A 14,457-nucleotide genomic window follows, 5' to 3' on the forward strand; every position below is an offset into this window, starting at 1 on the left:
AGAAGACTCTGTTTTCCTTGAAATAAACGCTCTCCTCAGCAAACCTGTCCCCACCACAAAGCAAGCCACGTGCTGAGGCTGCTGCTTCTAGTATTTTTGGTTCACTTCCCAACCAGCACGGCTGTACTGGGAGACCGTCCCTCCTGTGTGGGAATGAGCCAGCCACTGTCCTCAATCAATGAGGAAAATCCCTGCCTTCAGATACATTTAAGAAGAAGAGGTTTCATTGTAATCTAAAGAAAGTCAAAATTTTACAGTGGAAGCAAAACCTCACTCAAGCCCAACGTGTTGTCGATGCTGCCGTTTGGGAGGCCGGAAGCCAGGCCACGGATTTCCAGTCTCCCTGACAGGGCTGCTGCTGAGGACAGCTGAACCTGATCTCCTGATGGAAGCCGCTTTGCTGATGCGCTTGTCACACGCACACCCACATCCTCACGTGCTGACTCTTGCTTTGTGAGGAAGACCCGGTCCCCTCCCAGGCCAGTAAATGTCAGACCTCTCTATTTATATGAAGTTTCCACGGCTTCGTTGTCCCTCGGGTTGAACTTTGCAATCTGCCATTCAACAGCAGCCACTTCTGGTTCTGATTTTTGGACGAATTTCACGGCCCGGCGTGAGACCCCTCTAGTCCACGCCTCGCATACCATACGTCGCATCTGGCTTTTTGTCTATGCACATGTCTAAATCCCACAACACACAAAAACTCCAAACATAAAAACATCTTAATGCATCTGAATATCCGGTTTCTATGGAGACTGAAATCAAAGTGAACTGTCTAATGAGAGAGCTGTTTTTTTTAAAAATAAATTCCAGCCTGATGCTTTACAGTTTTGGAGCCTGTTCAAACGCCTGTGAGCCCGTTATTATTCCAAACACATTTTGCTAATATGCAATCGCGTATTCTAATGAGAATTGTGGATGACAGCTAATTTTCATTGCTGTGCCCCTCACTGACCCTCACAAACACTCTGATTACACAGGAGACCAGTGGATCCAAAACTTTCAAGGCTCGGAGAGAGCTTTCTCTACTCCTTCTCAGGCCTGGACATAGTGTTGTGCTGGGTTGGCGTGGTGCCACAGGCACGGATTAAATTATGCTTGCTGCTTTCAGGGGACCCCAGGAGAGTTTTGTAAGATGTCACCAAATGCAGTTTGCAAATGACTCTACTTCAGAATAATCCACTTAATTTCTGGGTCTTTTGCTCAGAATACATAATGATTTTCAAAGCAATCACACATATACACTGGCACACACTCAATTTTGTCACTCATGTTGTAGAGGAATTAGATTGACCCTGACAATAACCCAGTTAGAAAAGTAAATTTCATTATGGTCTGTGTTGCTCTCAGAGATATCTGCAGGAAACACACAGGAAAGACGGTCTTCCGTACTCAGAGATAACCACGATGGAGGAAAGAGATGTTCCCACACATGCTGAGGTTCACATTCTCTCTCCGTGGCCCCGTCTCCATCTCTCCAGTCTTGCTGATCTGGGGCCACCCTGTTCTGTCTCCTGTATCTTAAGCTCCAGCCCAATGTGACTAATGACCACCCTCAGTTCCCCAAGCTTAGCAGGGCATCCTGTTCATTCCACGAACGTCCTCACTTTGAGCAGCTGAGAACATCTATCCACCCCCAGTGGCTCAGCTCGAGAGTTAATCTCCCAGGCGGGGACTTTGCCCTCCTCTCATTTCTGTCCTTTGGGCCTTATGCGCACAGCAAACACCCCAAATTTGTCACTGCAAGTTGTCCCTTCCTTCTGAGTTGTGGATTTCTTGGGCCTCATTCACCTTTGTATCCTGTGCCCAAGCTCGCTGCCTGCAGACTTCGAAGCCCGACAGTCCACGGCAAGCATCCACTGATAACACATCCAGCAGCCCCCTTGGACCCAAACAGTGGTTCTCACACCTGGACAGGCTCCATCCTCTGAGACTCTGGTTCAGTAGCGCGGGGCAGGGCCCATGAATTTGCACTTCTAAGAAGCTCATGGGTGACACCAGAGTTGCTGGTCTAAGGGCCACATTTGAGAACCCCTGATCTAAATTGGGAACGGGACCAGCCATCATGGTGAAAGCAGCCTGAGTCTGTAGAATGCGCCTTTGCGAAGAATGTCCCCATCTGCTGCCTCCCGGGCTGGTCTGTTTGCCTCCAGAATTGTCCATCTCCTCTTCCCTGTGTCCTGCCTCAGCCTCTTTGATCGGGATTTGAGCCCTGCCATCCGGCGCCCACCCCCCCTGCAAGTGTCATTTGTCGCACCTGCACGTGAGTGTGTAGAACTGGGTTTGTCCTTATGGCGTGTTGCCTGGCACCAAAAGGACAGACATCTCATCCTCATTGTCTTTTCTCATTTGGGGCTGATGAATCTATCACACCCTCAGTAGCTTGCACTCAGTGTCCACGTCTCGTCCTGTTTCTGATAAACGCCTTTGGCTGGCGGATGCCATCAGCTTCCTGGAGGACATGTGGCCCCACCACACCTTTTCATGGACCATCCACGGTGATGGGGATACAGTGACGTCAAAATGAGGCAGGGCTTCTTGACAACATGGCTTGGAAACATGGTCCCAGCGAGCGTATGTTTGCTACAATGGTGCCCACTGGCAAATTCAATACATGGAACAATTCTGGTAACATTCTGTGTTATGGCCTGGGCACACAGCGCTGGCAGGCCACATGCAGGGCAGAGGAGAGAGGCTGGGGTCTTAGCCAGAACGGTGTTTTCATTTCTTGGTATCTGAACCGAATAAACTCCTGAGCCCAGCTAAGCCTTGGTTTCCTTCTCTGGAAAATGACAATGAGAAAACCCGACTCAAAGACTCACTCTGAGGTTTAAATTAAAGATGATAAGGCTCATGAGAACTCTGTGGAGAGCTATCCGAAATCCACCCTCAAGTCAACAACGCCTCCGGCCAGGACAACTCTGCGTCTCCACATGCGGAGAGAAACAAGAACAAACCAGGGAGCACACGGTCCTCTTCCTGCATCATAACTCTGCTCTGGGTGGGCCAGGCGGTGGTGGTCCCCGGGTGCCTCTCCTAGCGGCTGACCCCAGTGCCGTCAGCGAGTGGAGTGTAGACAGTCCCCCCGACATGCAAGCACGAACGCTTCTCCTCACTCTGCTCCACGTCTCACGGGTCCTCCTTCCTCTGTCCTTGGCTCCCTTTCGTCTCTGTGCTTCTCCTGGCAATTTCCTGTGTTTGTCACTATGGAAGCCTCTACGCTGACCTGCTGCCATTCTTGATTTCTGTGAGTTTTCATTGTGATGGAAAGAGGAGACAATGGCCTGTTAGAGGCGCACAGGACACCTCGCATTCACACCCTCTTCAGAGCTCCCCGTGTCTCATCTCCCTCTGAGAGGACCGTGGGAAAGGACACAGGCTGACGGAGATGCGACCGCGGACCGCGGCGCCGTGTGGAGAGAGCTCTGTGACCGAGGGGCAGAGGCCGGGGCACAGGGCAGGCGGGGGTTTTCCTGGGGGCTGAGCAGGGTCTGGAGAGCGGGCTGAGGGGCCAGTGGGGCAGGGCCTGGGCGAGGGGGCAGTGTGCGCCCGGCAGAAGCCGTGCCTGTGGAAGAGGGTCTGTCAGGAAGAGCAGACACCGCGAGTAAGGAGATGCTGAAGGAGGCAGGGGAAGACCCACGTCAGCAATGGCAGTGTGGCTGGGAGTCGAGATGCACGGTGGAGAGCGGTCAGAGAGGGGATCTGGGAGTTGGGATCAGCCGGGTAGGGTCTGCACGCTCCTCGACATGAAGAGATGCCCCAAGGTCCCCAAGTGATGGTAGCTGAGGTCCAGGTACTGCCCTGAGTGCTCCGTGACTCATTAGTCCCTTGATCCGCACAAAGCCCTCTGGGGAAGGTCGTTCCACCCACTTTGACAAATAACCTGAGATCAGGGAGTGCGTGAGGAGTGACCGGTGGAGCAGAGACCCAGCCCCAGGAGTTCAAGCTCCAGGTCCCATCTGTGTCACCATCCGCCCTCTGCCAAAGCAGAGCAGGAAACGACAGGCTCCTGGTCTTTACAAACGTTCCTCTGGAAGCCACACGGAGAGCATGGAGAGAGGGCAGCAAGCAGCGGCTCGGCCACCATGTCTGTCTGTGTGGGGGGCAACGGCGCCTCCCCCAGGCAGTGACGATCAACTTGTCCTTCAACTAACGTTGAGGATCTGCCAGCTGTTGTTCTAAGGTTTGGGTCCAGCATTGAAATAAAGAGAGAAAAACCAAAGACACTATCATTCAGTTTCCCTAAACTAGATTCTTTTTAAGGATCCCACGTGGGAGGGGCACACAGTGAAAGTGTGGCTGTGTGGACGTGGGTCTGGTGGAGGGGAGAGGACGTGTCTAATTGAGTTTATAGTGACCTCAGTGCCCTCGGGTCCAGCTCTCTATAAGAAACTGAGAGAATTATCTTGGGGTTAAGAACAGGTTGAAATTGTAAGTGTTGATGGAAGTCGTGGGGGTGGATGAAGCTCCAGAAAGGAGGGAGCAGCTGAGACCAGACGAGGCTGGAGAGACAGCGTGGGGACTCCAACTTCAGGGGTGTGAGAAGGAGAAGAGGAGGCCCAAGAGGCTGAGGGAGAGTCTGAGAGGGAGGCCCAGGAGACGAGGGTCCTTGCAGCGGAGCAGAACTTCTAGGTGTGAGCAGGTGTGGTACAGATGTCACGGAGGGAGATGACAGAAAACGGACACAGGGACACTGGCGCTGGTGACCATTCAGGAGCGACGTCTACAAAGTGGTTTCCTTTGATGGGGACGAGGGAGGTGATGAAAGATGTCGGGCACACCCCGGGCTTGTGCACCAGGACTTGCTCAGAGTGGCCACCACCAGCATTAGAACAACCGCGGCAGAGGTGGGATGGGCTCGCGGGTTTAGTTGTGTAGCTGGTCGGCTTTAGGGGAAGAAACCGCGCTCAAAACACCATCTGGGGACAGCAACGCTGGCACCGGCTGGAGCGTGTCAGAAGCCTGTACTGTATGTTTCACATTACACAGACGAATGTGTGTTTTATAGTTTCCCAGGTGACTCATATGCACGATAAAGGTTGAGAGGCCCTGAGCCCAGCCAGATGCACAGACCCAATTATCTAGCAAATTGGCACCAGCTAGGAATCTGTGAGCACACGAGTGCCCCTCATTCTCTCTCGACACGCCAGATGCACAGTCTGTAGCAGCATAATTAACTCCGGATTCTGCATGTTGCTGCTTGGTCCCAATGCAGGTGGTTTAAATGAAACCTCTATCCATGGAGGGCTTATCTGAGCCCCTTGTCACACTGGGACCAGCCTCCCTTCTCTGGCTGAGCCTTCCTAGCAGTGCTGGGTGACAGATAAGGAAACTGAGGCTCCGGGTGTGTAAGCAACTAACACGCAGTGTAAACGAAGGACTTGGGTTAAGCCGTGTGTGTCTGACTCAACGTTTCTGCTCTTCTTGTCTATGCAGGCTGGAGGCGCTGATGCTTCCCGGTGCTGGCAGAGGCTGAGTCAGGATTGAGTTGGGTTGAACTTGCCTGATAAGACCTTCAAGACCTCCAAATGGGTCTCCCCGATAAGGGCGAGGGTGAGCTGAGGCTCGAACGTTGGAGAGGAGGAGCCTTCGCACATAATCAGAACACAGCAAGCGTGAGACTCAGATCTTTCCATCACCATTAATGTCAGCACTGAACTGGGTTCCAGCTGACTGTTAGGCATCTCTGTTTATACCACCATGAGACACAACCGAGACCGCATTATAGATAGTGCGGGCTAATGACAGGGGGTGCACCAGAGCAGGAGGCTGGAATGGTAGAGGGGGCACCAGACAGGGAGGCAGGAATGTTACTTCGGGAAACCTGGCCCGCTGTCATGGAGGGGCCCACAGATGGATGACCACTCTCTCTGGCCAGGTGTCCTTGGGGGTCTGTCATATTCACTCAGAAGTGGGAGGACAGTTTTAGAGTTAATGCCAAAATCTTGGTTTTCTTCTTGACTGGGATTAAGGAAGTCTCGGTATTACGAATCCAGAAAAGTCTAATCTAGAAAGGGGTCAAAATTTATACAAAATCACGTTTCAATATCTTCCCCTCAGACAAGAATGATCCAGGCCTCAGAACCACAACTGCTATATCCTGAACTATTATTTCCCAGACACTGTGCTAAGTACCCACATGTTATTCCATTTAATCCTCAAAATAATCATGGGCGTTACCTCCAGTTCTTACTCCTATTTCACTGAATTTAGGACTGAAAGATTATGAAATGTTCATCAGTTCACCCAGGTGGTAGGTGATGGAACCAGAGCAAACTCAGCTCCGCCCCAAAGTCAAGGAAAACAGCTGGAGAGCAGGGCTGTGGGGGCTGCGTTCCGACAGACTCCTACAGGTGGAGTTTGGGGTTCGGGAGGCAGACGTCCGCCAGCGTTCTGTGGGTGCACAGTCAGCCTTTGGCTGCTCAGTCAGCGAATTCCCAGCTCTCCTCAGTTACTTCTCATGTTAGATTTTTTAAAAAAGGTGATCTACTTGTTCTTGAGTCCTTCAAACAAACAGTTCTGGTTCTGTGAAAGTCCTTATCTGCGTGTGATGGGTTAAATAGTTTAAGAGCACTTAATCTAAGAATAAGAGGACATCTACCGCCTTTGTTTATCTAAATTTGAATAAACAACACTGTTAAAACAATGAGCACCTTGGTATATCCGACTTATCATTCTTCTGTGCAAACGACGCGTTCTCCATCCTCGGAACCGATTCAACATTTCAAACTCAGCATGAAAAAGCCCTAGGTCCTCTCTTTTTATTAACAACGTGTGTGTGCATGAGTGAGGCTGAGGAGGTGGTGAGGCTCAGAGCCGCCTGGGGATGTGGAGCTTGTACATCCCGGCCCTTTTCTGTGTGGAGAAAGAAGAGCCCCTGGGGGAATGGCACGCAGGACTGATGCCCACATGAAGACCAGGGCAGCGAGTTGGGGAGAGACCAGCCACTGCACTTGGATCAGTCCAACTTAGTGGAATAGAATGTTGGGCGCTGCATAAAAAATGTTGTGGCTGCTGATGTTAGACCCCAGGCACTCTGTGCCCACCCGTGTGTGCACTCTCCCTTCCCCCAGCCTTAACTTAGTGGTGCTGGAGTGGTGGTGGGGGGAGGGTCAGGCATTGGGGTAAAAGAAGAAGGCTTTGCTATTCATGCACCATTTCTGCCCATTTTGTCCTCTGCATTGACACTTGCCCTTTTCTTTCATTTCTTCTCTTGAGTTTTGCTCTCAAGACCTACAGCCTATAATCTCTCAACGCACAGTTTCTATCTTCTTCCTTTCCCACCTGAAAACTTAGCAACAGTACACAATGATATAGGGTACTTCCTAAAATAGAAAGACGGCTGAAACCGAATTGTTCACTTGGCAGAGTGGTTCTGGACTCTCCAGAAAAACGCACGCACCCTCAAATACCAACGGGTTTGTAGATCTTCTTGAGCGCGCTCATGGAACTCAACGGTACAGATCTCGTGCTGACGTACTCAGCGTCAGCTGGCTGACTGCTCCCAGGTGGACGCAGAACCTCTGGAGAGAGCCAACCTGCTAGCGACTGAATGTCTGTGGCCCCCCAAATTCATATGTTAAATCCTAACCTTCAAGGTGACGGTGTTAGGAGGTGGAGCCTTAGGGAAGTGATCAGGTCACGAGGGTGGAGCCCCCATGATGGAATTAGTGTCCTTATAAAAGAGACCCCACAGAGCTCCCAGCCCCTTCCACCATGTGAAGATATAGTGAGAAGATGGCCGTCTGCAACCCAGAAGAGCGTTCTCCCCAGAGCCTGACCATGCTGGCACCCTGATCCACGACTTCAGCCTCCAGAGTCGTTAGGAATCAACGCCTGTTGTTTATAAGCTGCCTAGCCTATGGTGCTCAGTTACAGCAGCACGAACTAAGACACAAAGCATCTGAAAGCGAGACCTGAAGCCAGATGCGCTGTGAGCATCTCCAACTGAGCACAGACTCTGGGGTCAGAAACAACGCAGAGTTCACTGGGTTCCTAATGCTAATTCCATTCTCTCCAGTCACATCTGGCCATAAAGAAAGAAGAGTGAAAGAGCGTTCGCTTTCTGGAGAACTCTTTTGAACGACATGCATTCCTGTACTTTGAAATCCTTCCTGGGAGCTGGAAGGTGGTGGCGAGGGGAAGTGAGGATGCCCACTTCTATTTGGCATTTGTACTTGTGTGCACGGCACGCCCTTAAGTGTGAAGCCAGCCAATCACCAAGGAAAATGAGAAATGCAAGGGGAACCGCTCTCCATGGGCCATTCTCACCCGGCTGAATTCAGAGGTGGGAGAAGGAACGAAGGCAACATGAGGCTAGCTCTACATACAACAGAAGGGATGGCCAATGGACTCAGCTCTTCAAACAGGAACTCAGAAGCACCAGCTTCTACTTGCTGTTCCTCAGATGCCTGAACAACCAGACTTATGTAGTTTTCATATGTCCGCCAATTTTCCCAACACACGCCACTTAACACAACGTGCTCGGACAACTGCTGGTGGAGTCGAAAAGGCTTGGATGGTGCAGTGATTGAGCACGACCCTTGTTCATGAGTCAGACAAGAACAGAAATGACAGCTCATCCACTTGATAGCTATCCATTGAACAGCTCTCTCTCTGAGCTTCAGCTTCTTCGCCTATGAAATGGTGGTCATCATTACACTTACTTTGCCGGGTGATTAAAAAATTAAATGAAATAATGCACATACGTGCTTTGTATGAAATGCTCAATGCGTGTTGGCTATTAAAATCATTAGTGATACAGGAAGGTTATCTTTTGCAAACCAACATATATTTACTGACTAAATGATGAATAGTACAGAATGTATGCATGTATGTATATACAAAGGTTGAGATTTAACAAAGTATTAATAGTGGTTATCTCTGGGTGATAGGACTCTGGTGAGTTTCATTTTCTATTTCTCTTTTTAATACTAAATAGGACCTGTATTACTCACAGAATTTTAAAAACTGCCATGGAGACCATCGAGAAGTAAATAGTCTGGAATTCATGACAACTGGGCCTTGAAAAGTTTACAATTTGAAGGTATGATGAGTTATCAAATAAAGAAGGTAGTTATACAAATATAAATCAGTGTTTTAACCTAAAAATCACCAGAAAATATTTTAGTGAGCAATTTTCAAAGGGCTGCTTATTACAGTACTTCTTTTAAAATAAGAAAAACATTTGTACATTATTAGTTCTAACTCTTTTTCTCTCTTCTAAATATTTGCCCAAATGGCATTTTTCTGTCTCTCAGACTTTAGAACATGTGAGCAAAAAAAGACACAAACATCAGATGAGGAGAAATTTTTCTTTGCCACTCAGCTGCAGTGACAGCTGGCATCCTCACACAACTTCATTTTGTAGCATTTTTCTCATCCCAGAGCACTCGGCACATCTATTATTTAGAACTGCAATGTCAAATAAATACAGTGAGAGAGAACTAGCAGGAAGAAAGATGAAGTTTGGAAAGGAAAATAGGCACTGCAATGAGGATGGGCATGAGGAAGTGTTCTCGAATGGCCCCGATGAGGATGAGCATGAGGAAGCTCTCCTGGATGGTCCTGATGAGGATAGACATGAGGACGTGCTCCCAAATGGCCTCAGTGAGGGTGCACATGAGGGTGCACTCCTGAGTGGTCTCAGTGGGGATGGACATGAGGAAGCCTTCTCAATGGCCTTGAGGAGGATAGACATGAGGAAGTGCTCCTGGATGGTCCCGATGAGGACGGACATGAGGAAGTGCTCCTGGATGGTCCCGATGAGGACGGACATGAGGAAGTGCTCCTGGATGGTCCCATTGAGGACGGACATGAGGAAGTGCTCCTGGATGGTCCCATTGAGGATGGACATGAGGAAGTGCTCCTGGATGGTCCCGATGAGGATGGACATGAGGAAGTGCTCCTGGATGGTCCCATTGAGGATGGACATGAGGAAGTGCTCCTGGATGGTCCCGATGAGAATGGACATGAGGAAGTGCTCCTGGATGGTCCCGATGAGGATGGACATGAGGAAGTGCTCCTGGATGGTCCCGATGAGGACGGACATGAGGAAGTACTCCTGGATGGTCCCGATGAGAACGGACATGAGGAAGTGCTCCTGGATGGTCCCGATGAGGACGGACATGAGGAAGTGCTCCTGGATGGTCCCGATGAGGACGGAGATGAGGAAGTGCTCCTGGATGGTCCCGATGAGGACGGACATGAGGAAGTGCTCCTGGATGGTCCCGATGAGGACGGACATGAGGAAGTGCTCCTGGATGGTCCCATTGAGGACGGACATGAGGAAGTGCTCCTGGATGGTCCCATTGAGGATGGACATGAGGAAGTGCTCCTGGATGGTCCCGATGAGGACGGACATGAGGAAGTGCTCCTGGATGGTCCCGATGAGGACGGACATGAGGAAGTGCTCCTGGATGGTCCCGATGAGGACGGACATGAGGAAGTGCTCCTGGATGGTCCCGTTGAGAATGGACATGAGGAAGTGCTCCTGGATGGTCCCGATGAGGACGGACATGAGGAAGTGCTCCTGGATGGTCCCGATGAGGACGGACATGAGGAAGTGCTCCTGGATGGTCCCGATGAGGATGGACATGAGGAAGTGCTGCTGGATGGTCCCATTGAGGACGGACATGAGGAAGTGCTCCTGGATGGTCCCGTTGAGGACGGACATGAGGAAGTGCTCCTGGATGGTCCCGTTGAGGATGGACATGAGGAAGTGCTCCTGGATGGTCCCATTGAGGACGGACATGAGGAAGTGCTCCTGGATGGTCCCGTTGAGGATGGACATGAGGAAGTGCTCCTGGATGGTCCCATTGAGGACGGACATGAGGAAGTGCTCCTGGATGGTCCCGTTGAGGACGGACATGAGGAAGTGCTCCTGGATGGTCCCATTGAGGACGGACATGAGGAAGTGCTCCTGGATGGTCCCGATGAGGATGGACATGAGGAAGTGCTCCTGGATGGTCCCATTGAGGACGGACATGAGGAAGTGCTCCTGGATGGTCCCATTGAGGACGGACATGAGGAAGTGCTCCTGGATGGTCCCGTTGAGGATGGACATGAGGAAGTGCTCCTGGATGGTCCCATTGAGGACGGACATGAGGAAGTGCTCCTGGATGGTCCCATTGAGGACGGACATGAGGAAGTGCTCCTGGATGGTCCCGATGAGGATGGAGATGAGGAAGTGCTCCTGGATGGTCCCGATGAGGACGGACATGAGGAAGTGCTCCTGGATGGTCCCAATGAGGATGGAGATGAGGAAGTGCTCCTGGATGGTCCTGTTGAGGACGGACATGAGGAAGTGCTCCTGGATGGTCCCGATGAGGACGGACATGAGGAAGTGCTCCTGGATGGTCCCATTGAGGACGGACATGAGGAAGTGCTCCTGGATGGTCCCATTGAGGATGGACATGAGGAAGTGCTCCTGGATGGTCCCATTGAGGACGGACATGAGGAAGTGCTCCTGGATGGTCCCGATGAGGACGGACATGAGGAAGTGCTCCTGGATGGTCCCGATGAGGACGGACATGAGGAAGTGCTCCTGGATGGTCCCGTTGAGAATGGACATGAGGAAGTGCTCCTGAATGGTCCCGATGAGGACGGACATGAGGAAGTGCTCCTGGATGGTCCCGATGAGGACGGACATGAGGAAGTGCTCCTGGATGGTCCCGATGAGGACGGACATGAGGAAGTGCTCCTGGATGGTCCCATTGAGGACGGACATGAGGAAGTGCTCCTGGATGGTCCCGTTGAGGACGGACATGAGGAAGTGCTCCTGGATGGTCCCGTTGAGGACGGACATGAGGAAGTGCTCCTGGATGGTCCCATTGAGGACGGACATGAGGAAGTGCTCCTGGATGGTCCCGTTGAGGACGGACATGAGGAAGTGCTCCTGGATGGTCCCATTGAGGACGGACATGAGGAAGTGCTCCTGGATGGTCCCGTTGAGGACGGACATGAGGAAGTGCTCCTGGATGGTCCCGTTGAGGATGGACATGAGGAAGTGCTCCTGGATGGTCCCATTGAGGCCGGACATGAGGAAGTGCTCCTGGATGGTCCCGATGAGGACGGACATGAGGAAGTGCTCCTGGATGGTCCCATTGAGGACGGACATGAGGAAGTGCTCCTGGATGGTCCCGTTGAGGACGGACATGAGGAAGTGCTCCTGGATGGTCCCGTTGAGGATGGACATGAGGAAGTGCTCCTGGATGGTCCCATTGAGGACGGACATGAGGAAGTGCTCCTGGATGGTCCCGTTGAGAATGGACATGAGGAAGTGCTCCTGGATGGTCCCATTGAGGACGGACATGAGGAAGTGCTCCTGGATGGTCCCATTGATGACGGACATGAGGAAGTGCTCCTGGATGGTCCCGATGAGGATGGACATGAGGAAGTGCTCCTGGATGGTCCCGTTGAGAATGGACATGAGGAAGTGCTCCTGGATGGTCCCATTGAGGACGGACATGAGGAAGTGCTCCTGGATGGTCCCATTGAGGACGGACATGAGGAAGTGCTCCTGGATGGTCGCGATGAGGACGGACATGAGGAAGTGCTCCTGGATGGTCCCGATGAGGACGGACATGAGGAAGTGCTCCTGGATGGTCGCGATGAGGATGGACATGAGGAAGTGCTCCTGGATGGTCCCATTGAGGACGGACATGAGGAAGTGCTCCTGGATGGTCCCGATGAGGACGGACATGAGGAAGTGCTCCTGGATGGTCGCGATGAGGATGGACATGAGGAAGTGCTCCTGGATGGTCCCATTGAGGATGGACATGAGGAAGTGCTCCTGGATGGTCCCGATGAGGACGGACATGAGGAAGTGCTCCTGGATGGTCGCGATGAGGATGGACATGAGGAAGTGCTCCTGGATGGTCCCATTGAGGACGGACATGAGGAAGTGCTCCTGGATGGTCCCATTGAGGATGGACATGAGGAAGTGCTCCTGGATGGTCGCGATGAGGACGGACATGAGGAAGTGCTCCTGGATGGTCGCGATGAGGACGGACATGAGGAAGTGCTCCTGGATGGTCCCATTGAGGACGGACATGAGGAAGTGCTCCTGGATGGTCCCATTGAGGACGGACATGAGGAAGTGCTCCTGGATGGTCCCGATGAGGATGGACATGAGGAAGTGCTCCTGGATGGTCCCGTTGAGAATGGACATGAGGTAGTGCTCCTGGATGGTCCCATTGAGGACGGACATGAGGAAGTGCTCCTGGATGGTCCCATTGAGGACGGACATGAGGAAGTGCTCCTGGATGGTCGCGATGAGGACGGACATGAGGAAGTGCTCCTGGATGGTCCCGATGAGGACGGACATGAGGAAGTGCTCCTGGATGGTCGCGATGAGGATGGACATGAGGAAGTGCTCCTGGATGGTCCCATTGAGGACGGACATGAGGAAGTGCTCCTGGATGGTCCCGATGAGGACGGACATGAGGAAGTGCTCCTGGATGGTCGCGATGAGGACGGACATGAGGAAGTGCTCCTGGATGGTCCCGATGAGGATGGACATGAGGAAGTGCTCCTGGATGGTCCCGATGAGGACGGACATGAGGAAGTGCTCCTGGATGGTCGCGATGAGGATGGACATGAGGAAGTGCTCCTGGATGGTCCCATTGAGGACGGACATGAGGAAGTGCTCCTGGATGGTCCCATTGAGGATGGACATGAGGAAGTGCTCCTGGATGGTCCCATTGAGGACGGACATGAGGAAGTGCTCCTGGATGGTCGCGATGAGGACGGACATGAGGAAGTGCTCCTGGATGGTCCCATTGAGGACGGACATGAGGAAGTGCTCCTGGATGGTCCCATTGAGGATGGACATGAGGAAGTGCTCCTGGATGGTCCCGATGAGGATGGACATGAGGAAGTGCTCCTGGATGGTCGCGATGAGGACGGACATGAGGAAGTGCTCCTGGATGGTCCCGATGAGGACGGACATGAGGAAGTGCTCCTGGATGGTCCCATTGAGGATGGACATGAGGAAGTGCTCCTGGATGGTCCCGATGAGGACGGACATGAGGAAGTGCTCCTGGATGGTCCCGTTGAGGATGGACATGAGGAAGTGCTCCTGGATGGTCCTGATGAGGATGGACATGAGGAAGTGCTCCTGGATGGTCCCGATGAGGATAGACATGAGGAAGTGCTCCTGGATGGTCCCGATGAGGATGGACATGAGGAAGTGCTCCTGGATGGTCGCGATGAGGACGGACATGAGGAAGTGCTCCTGGATGGTCCCGATGAGGACGGACATGAGGAAGTGCTCCTGGATGGTCCCATTGAGGATGGACATGAGGAAGTGCTCCTGGATGGTCCCGATGAGGACGGACATGAGGAAGTGCTCCTGGATGGTCCCGTTGAGGATGGACATGAGGAAGTGCTCCTGGATGGTCCTGATGAGGATGGACATGAGGAAGTGCTCCTGGATGGTCCCGATGAGGATAGACA

The 14,457-nt window shown here is 52.1% G+C and overlaps 1 protein-coding gene across 14 annotated transcripts in view; it reads right to left on the bottom strand.

Moving 5' to 3' along the window:
• DLGAP2 (DLG associated protein 2) overlaps window positions 1-14,457 on the bottom strand; it is an 823,185-nt gene that overhangs the window by 186,451 nt on the left and 622,277 nt on the right. The gene's annotated exons all lie outside the window — the stretch shown is intronic.

This window comes from Equus caballus, chromosome 27 (assembly GCF_041296265.1).
Source record: "Equus caballus isolate H_3958 breed thoroughbred chromosome 27, TB-T2T, whole genome shotgun sequence".
Taxonomy (NCBI): Eukaryota; Metazoa; Chordata; class Mammalia; order Perissodactyla; family Equidae; genus Equus; species Equus caballus.